Below are 8,433 nucleotides of genomic sequence, written 5' to 3' on the forward strand. Positions count from 1 at the left end.
CTTCATTTTCTGAGCTTAGTCATGAATTAGATACTACAATGTAAAAATGGCTAGTTTATAAATAATAGTTGGAATAAATAAAATTTCTAAAGGCTTTTCCCCATTTTTCCTCAGTCTCAGGAGTTAGAGATGGTCCAGATAAGTGTTCCTGAGAGCCCTGGTCTCAAGGCACAGGGAAAGAAAAACAAGTTCTAACAAAATGGTGGCAGGCCACTTTCTTCTCCATGAGATCTTCCTGACCCAGGGATTGTACCCGTGTTTCCTATGTTGGCAGGCGGATTCTTTACCACTGAGCCACCAAGGAAGTCCTATACATATATATATATATATATGTATGTATTTGCCATCTATGTAAGTATATATACATATATACACTAATATATATTTCTGTATGCATATATCTACCATCTATATATATGCCTGGCATGTTGCAGTCCATGGGGTCACAAAGAGTCGGACACAAGTGAGTGACTGAAATGAACTGATATGATGCATGTAAGTATCTGTTATCTCTCTGGATGCATCTACCCATTTTGTATCTACCTATGTATGTGTGTATGTAACAGCTGTATATTTGTAGCTGTGTGTGTATACATGCATGTATTTATTTATCTAGCTACCTTGGTTCTACTTCTCTGGAGACGCCTGACTAATATATCAGCAGTTACACAAGATTGTCCTTACTGGGCAGGCAGTGTATCTGTGGACTATGACTTTGCAGTACAGAAACTAAACAATTAAGTATAATTGGAATTTTTTCAGTGTTCTGATACTGATATTGAACATTTCTTCTGTTACCATAGAGATATTTGGGACCACCTTTTCTAAATTGTAATCTCTCAGACTTGGGAATAAGTTTCTAAATCCTGAGGATACCTTGAAGTGGTGCTACAGAGGTTGGCATTTATGGAGCTGTCTTGTCTGAGACGTTCATGTGACACCACATTTTCAGGAAGAAGCTCAAGTTTATAATTGGCTGGCATTTGAGGTGGGATACTGGAGTACAGAGGGAGCTCATTATCCGACCCCACATTGTCCTGACCATTGAGGTGGGAAGGCTTTACACTCCTTGTCTCCACATAAGGCTAAAATACCACTGTGTTCACAGACTAGACCAGAGTAGAAATGGAAATCCCCTAGGTCTGGGGCGATTCAGCCCTTTGTCACTGGTCATTGACACCTGCACACCTCCACTCCTGTGTACTCCTGCCAGCCTGGAAGAGCAGAACAGGCTGGGCAGTTCTGAAACAGAAGGCCCGCAGGTCAGCTCTGGCATCTCTCTTTCTCTCTCACACACATTTTCTGTCTCTCTTCATCTCTCTGTCTCTCTCTTGCAAAGAAAATTGTCACGCGAGTGTATGTTCCTCGGTTCTTTGTCTCATCACAATAAAGATTTGGAGTGACGGACATTAAAGCCCTTGGCGTGTCACAGCTCTCGGGTCTTGGACAAACCGTGTTATAGCTCTTAGGCAAATCAGTGTTACAGCTCTATTTTATTTAGAAGATAGCAGGAGAATCCATCCTTGAAGTGTGAGAGCATGCCAACCCAAAGACTCGAAGAGAAGAGAGTGGAGGAGCATGCGGGGGAGGGAGAGAGAGAGGGGGAGAGAGGGAAAGAGGGAGAGAGGGAGAGAGGGAGAGAGGGAGAGAGGGAGAGAGGGAGAGAGGGAGAGAGGGAGAGAGAGAGAAAGAGCACACACATGCGGGAGAGAAAGAGAGCCCTAGAGAAAGCGCTTTGGCTCCTCCTTTTATATGTTTTTTTCCTCAACCTAGGCCTGCCCTATGAAAATTGGGCTCAGCCAGGAGTGCTGTTTGTTCTGCCTGAAGTCTTCACTCTGGTCCTCGAACCGTCCTTTGACCTTCCTTGTCTTTTAGCCACTGCCATTTTGGACTCCTTTTCCCTATTCTACCTACCTAACAAAATGATGACTTTTTTTTCCTTTTTTTTCTTTTTTTCACTGTTTCTATTTTATAACAGAAGAAACTTAACTTCACAGGGGTAGTTAATGCACCAAAAGAAAAACAGTAAATATGGTGCTTAGAGTGCAAATAAAAATTAAAACCTGTGCTTCTGTGACTCTGGAACTCATATATTTTCTACCAAAACGTTAAAAAAAAAAAAAAGGGGGGGAGGGAGGATGGGGGAAACAGAGAGAAGAAGAAAAAGGGAGAGAGAGAGAAAGAGAAAAACAAAATGAGTGTGTTGCAGGAAAGGGAACCGCTTTCAGGACGAGAAAGTGGTCTCTTGTCTAACACTGGGAAATGAATGTCTGAGGAGACACACATGCTGACCAAACAAGAGATTTTATTGGGAAGGGGCGCCCAGGCAGAGAGCAGTAGGGTAAGGGAACCCAGGAGAACTGTTCTGCCACCTGGTTAGCAGTCTCCAGTTTTATGGTGGTGGGATTAGCTCCTGGGTTGTCTTTGGCAAATCACTCTGATTCAGAGTCCTTCCTGGTGGTGCACACATTGCTCAGCCAAGATGGATGCCAGCGAGAAGGATTCTAGAAGGCGGTTGGACATGTGATGTCACCTTTTTGACCTTTCCCGAACTCTTCCCGTTGGTGGTGGTTTATTAGTTTCACGTTCCTTACCAGGACCTCCTGTTGTAAAACAACTCGTGCAAATGGTGGTGCAAAAACAACTATGGTGCCTGGCTGGGTGGATGGTTTCAGTGAGTGTGCTTCCCCTAACAACTTCCCTCTGAGAGACTTCATACTCAAGATACTCCTTGGGATTTGGGACAGAGGTCTCTTTCTTCTGTAATTTCTTCCTGCTGTGCATGGGCGTAGGCCTGCCTAGGAGAGCAGAAGTCTTTCTCTACCTGATCTAGTCAGTCAATTTACTAGCTCAATCATGTCCAACTCTTTGTGACCCCATGGACTGCAGCACTCCGGGCTTCCCTGTCCATCACCAACTCCCAGAGCTTGCTCAAACTCATGTCCATTGAGTCGGTGATGCCATCCAACCAACTCATCCTCTGTCAATCTTTCCCAGCATCAGGGTCTTTTCCAGTGTCAACTCTTTGCTTCAGGTGGCCAAAGTATTGGAGCTTCAGCTTCAACATCAGTCCTTCCAATGAATATTCAGGGTTGATTTCCTTTAGGATTGACTGGTTTGATCTCCTTGCCGTCCAAAGGACTCTCAAGAGTCTTCTCCAACATCACAGTTTAATAGCATCAATTCTTCAGTGCTCAGCCTTCTTTATGGTCCAATTCTCACATCCATACATGACTAATGGAAAAACCATAGCCTTAACTAGATGGACCTTTACTGGCAAAGTAATGTCTCTGCTTTTTAATATGCTATCTAGGCTGGTCATAACTTTCCTTCCAAGGAGCAAGCGTCTTTTAATTTCATGCAGCAGTCACAATCTGCAGTGATTTTGGAGCCCCCAAAAATAAAGTCTGACACTGTTTCCACTGTTTCCCCATCGATTTGCCATGAAGTGATGGGACCAGGTGCCAGGATCTTAGTTTTCTGCATGTTGAGCTTTAAGCCAACTTTTTCACTCTACTCTTTCACTTTCATCAAGAGGCTTTTTAGTTCCTCTTCACTTTCTGCCATAACGGTGGTGTCATCTGCATATCTGAGGTTATTGATATTTCTCCCGGCAATCTTGATTCCAGCTTGTGCTTCCTCCAGCCCAGCGTTTCTCATGATACTCTGCATATAAGTTAGATAAGCAGGGTGACAATATACAACCTTGATGTACTCCTTTTCCTATTTGGAACCAGTCGGTTGTTTCATGTCCTGGTCTGACTGTTGCTTTTTAACCTGCATACAGATTTCTCAGGATCTAAGCCAAGATATTTTGTGCCTGAAACCAGCATTTGCCCTTGTAAGAACAGCAATTTAGCTTGAAACTATTGGCCCCTGTCAGATATGAAATAGACAGGGGCAAATAGGAGGCCTAAAAGGATGGTCATCACTGGGCCCCAGAAACAGAAGGCAACATTTGGGGGTGAGGGCTGCAGTGTGTGTGACTTTCTTCTGACTGGTTGGTGGTAAGGCAACAGAGTGGTGCTCCCGGAATCTTGTGCTCAGCCTGAAGTTACCATCCTTCACCTCGGTGAGGGCCCCAGTTCTGCAGAAGAACTCAAGGACATTGCTGTGCATGCTTCTTGAGTAGGAAAAAGGACCCTGCCTCAAGGTTGTACCACCATTTGATTGCTCCTTCTGTTTCTGTATCCCCTCCCTTCTCTGATTAGCAACTGTTTGAATCTGTTTTGAATCCTCTGGGACTCAGGAAAGGTCAAGAAGACTGAATGAAGCCCATATCCTACAGACAAGAAATGGAGAACACTGAACAGATCCGTACTCCAGAGCCCCAGTGAGTCCTGCTCAGTTTTAATTCAGGGAACTAGGCAACTATGACTGTGATAACTTCCTGTCTAAATGGGGCATAGGACTGCCTCAGCTTGGAGAATAGACGCTGAATTGGAAGCATTCCTGAGTTCCAAGTCCTAGATCTGAGTCTTGTATGATTAAAACCTCAATCTGTTGGTCTGCCATTTTGGTGTAACAGACCCAATTAGAAGTAGTTGGAGGAGTGACAACTGGAATTTTAATAGACAAAATAAATCTCATTTCTTTTCAGAAGAATAGGCCTGAAACCCAGTCTGGACCTGGCACTTCTGGGAGACTTTGTAGCCAGGTAGCCAGTTGCCTAGCTCTATAAAAAGTGAGTTTGCAGTTACTAGCTTCCAGCAGACATTGTTTTGAGCATGTCTGGTGGCATCCAGGCCTGACACAACTCAGAAAACTCAAGCGTATAGCAATGCAAGGTCGAGTCTGAAATCACACCCATAGTATCACTACCTTGGATGTCTGAAGCATAGCTACTCTGTTTTGACTTTTTTTGTTTTAATTTAACATTTTATTTAGCCAAATTTAAATTATAACTACACAGTAGTTCCTAGAACAAAGAAAAAGTTGTTCTTTGGGGACAATTTTCTGACAAAATGAAGAGACACAAAGTGATGCGTCTTCCCGTTTGACTTTCAAGGCACAGCCATAAAAGAGGATAATTGCTGATGGAGCTTGACTTAGATCGTAAGGCTCTTGGGCTCCATGGACAGGGCAGCCTGGTGCTCTCCGAGACAGGTCCACAGGCACAGCTGGCAGTCCAGAGAGCAGCACCCATGCGGGAGGATGCCTAGGATTTTCCAGAGGGTGAGGCTTGGGCTCTGTTGGGCGTCGAGCTAGATGGGGGTCTTGGGAGGTCACAGTCATGTGCTGGGAAGAGGTGATTTGAGAGGATGAAACTGACAAGTTAAAGGAAAACGCCCGTCCTGACATGACAGCAGGCAAGTGTTTAAGTCCAAATGTTTGAGACACCCACTTCAGTATAGCTACCTAGGCCTGTAAATTCCTCTTTTCCTATATCAGTTTAGGCTGTCTTTTGTAAACAACAGTGTCTGAAAGAGCATTGTTGAAATAAAAGGTGTAGAAGACTTGGGACAGTCATGAGACTTGGGACAGTGGGCAGAGCTAGCCCCAAGGAAGAAGCCTAGCTCTAGCAACAACTGTCCAGCCCCGAGAAGACTGAAGGTGGCCTCATTTGAGTGGCAAACAGTAAGGTTGAAATTTCAAAAGTTATTTATCCTGCTTCCTAATATTACTTAAACCACACCGTTCCATGAGGCAGGGTAAACTTGAAATCAATGAAATAGTAATGATCTTTCAAAACTGAGCAGCTGAACTACATATCAACAAGACAGGCCAGATTAAATCAAACTTAATAAAAAGCACTTTATGAGACTAGTATCCATGTTCATCTTTAACATGAGTTGGTTTTTCAAAAAGGGGACGATGTAGAGGATGTCAAAAACCAAGCGAGAACAGATTTGCTTTCATCTCATTCTGTTCAGTTTCCATAATGGGAGGATGGATCCACTATCTTCACTGGTTTTCTTTGTTATTGGCATCTCGTACCTTCAGTCCTCCATGCCGAGGAAGGAACACTTTGCTGGGTGGCACTGCTCTAACTGCTACCAGAGACACTAGGTTTGAGTTGTATATTGATAAAATCTGGCAAATATCTTCTGGAATCGTAGTAACTTCTGGAGGTGTAGGTGTTTTGAGTAGAATCTCATAAGAAGAACTCATAGGAGAAGAGGGATCTGCAAAGTTCTCAAATCACTCATCTGAATTTGTACTTTCTTCCATTGCCAAATCATTCAATGAACTGTTTGCTTTTGATAATGGATAATTTGTGGATACCAGAGCTGTGCTGATCTTTGTAGAAGGAACTTTCAAACCAGGAGTGCTGAATGTAGGTGCCAAGGGAGAATCTGTGTGCTCTGCACCATCTTTTTCCCAACAGCTGGATTATGAGTCCAGGAGTGGCAAAGACATTATCATTATTGGGCACTGGTTCTGTTTCTATGGTCTCACTGTTAGTCCTCACATTTTTAAGTCCAGTTGTGTAATTGTCATTTAAACACATAGTGTATTCAGAGATACCAACTCAAAATGGTCCATCTTTAGTGCACATTTTGAAGTTTTTACTAGTGACTGTTTGGAAAATGGAGTTAAAATGTTTGGCTCTTCCTTCTCATTGTTTACTGCTTGGGGAGGGTTTGGAAGAACTTGGGGTACGAGGTACTGCTCAAGTCCAAAATCAGAAAGTTGTGGACTATGCGGTGACTTCTCAGAAACAGAAGTGCTTGGAACAGCAAAATCCAACAAATCGTCTTCCACGTCAGCCTTCTCAGGATGTTCACATTCACTGGACGCTGGTTTAGAGTCAGTGACCTCTTGCTCATCCACTGAGTTTTTCTTGGCACATGGAGTATATCCATACTTCTGGAAAAACTCTTTTATTTTCATGATATCCATTGAATTCTTTTTCATCAGTATTTTTGTTGCCTTTATGAAACCAATGCTTTCTCAACTTTCCAAGCTTTGCTTTATCAAGAATATTGACATCATCCTTTAGAGTCTGTACTTCTGAGTGAAGGTCATGTAAAACTCTCATTGGACAATCTTCAGAGTTGCTTTCCTCTCTGTCCAGCACTCACTACAGCTGGGCCGTCTTGCCATCCAGGGTGATAGCCAGAGACCTCAGCATCCTGCAAAAGCCTCAGATTGGATCCATAGGAGAGCCCGGCCTATTTTGACTTTTAATTGTAAAATTCTCCTTAATAGCCAAAGCAGATGTCACCATTAACAACGTCGTTGTTTCTCAGGTATGAGAAGATGTAAGAATTGGAACTCATTAAATCTTCTCCTGAAAAGATCTAACTATCTGAAGGCCTGTTTTGCCAGTTTTTCCCAGAGCACAGGGTGTCTCATTCCCGATTTCCACCCTGAACTCCTTTCAGGGGTGTTGAAAATCAGCAGCTGCCAGTGGTCATGATTTAATCTTTGTAGAGGTAGATGGCAAATGTCAGTTTTTAGCTGGCAGAGCCCCTTCTTGGTGATAAACTTGGCCATGATTTTAAGGGAGAGCATTTCATGACCATTTCATGCTAGGATGCTGAGAATGTCCATTCTCAGGTCTGGCAAAGATTTTGTTAACAGGCCACTCAGTGTGCTGTTACTGGACTAGGCCATAAAACAGTATCCAAAATTCTCTGGACCATCTGTCTTGCTAGCCTCTTGGTCCAGGAAAACATTCCTTCATGTTGCTTCTTCCCATATCTAGAGTTACACCGTTACCACCATTGATCTCATATGGAACTATATATCATTTTATCAGAGGCCTCAGTCACACATTTGGCAGTATAAGAAACAGCAATTTTGTAAAACTGGTGAAAGACAAGTAACATAGACAGCAGTATCATAAGCTAAAAACTTCCATTAGATGTAGCCCAGTATATCCCAGGTCATCTGACTTAGTCTATTCTGTATGAATCTTTACCTTCCAGGGAAATTATATATTGGCACTGTCTATAAGGCACATAACCCAGTTTCCTAGTGTTATTAGACTGATTATTCTTAGTATGATTTAATTGTTTCCAACATAGAGGACACTTTAAACCTAAATTACCATAACCTGGTGTTATCTATATAAATCCATCCCATAATGGTGGGAGATTTTTTTCCTTTGCGGAAACTTTGCTTGCTGCTCTGATTGAGACTGAGTAATAGAAGAAAATTCAAATTTATGGCCAGGGTCAGAGCAGGCATTATTAATTGGTCAGGTAAGGGGATTCCATCTAGTAATATCAATAGTGACATGAATATGACTATCAGATCAGATCAGATCAGTTGCTCAGTCATGTCCGACTCTGCGACCCCATGAATCGCAGCACGCCAGGCCTCCCTGTCCATCACCAACTCCCGGAGTTCACTGAGACTCACGTCCATCGAGTCAGTGATGCCATCCAGCCATCTCATCCTCTGTCGTCCCCTTCTCCTCCTGCCCCCAATCCCTCCCAGCATCAGAGTCTTTTCCAATGAGTCAACTCTTCACATGAGGTGGCC

General features: G+C 43.2%; 1 pseudogene; it reads right to left on the reverse strand.

Annotated features, from left to right (window-relative positions):
• Positions 1–5,904: 5,904 nt before the first annotated feature.
• On the reverse strand, positions 5,905–7,102 carry LOC133231471 (spindle and kinetochore-associated protein 3-like; annotated as a pseudogene).
• Between the last annotated feature and the right edge of the window lie 1,331 nt (positions 7,103–8,433).

This window comes from Bos javanicus, chromosome 19 (genome assembly GCF_032452875.1).
Source record: "Bos javanicus breed banteng chromosome 19, ARS-OSU_banteng_1.0, whole genome shotgun sequence".
Taxonomy (NCBI): Eukaryota; Metazoa; Chordata; class Mammalia; order Artiodactyla; family Bovidae; genus Bos; species Bos javanicus.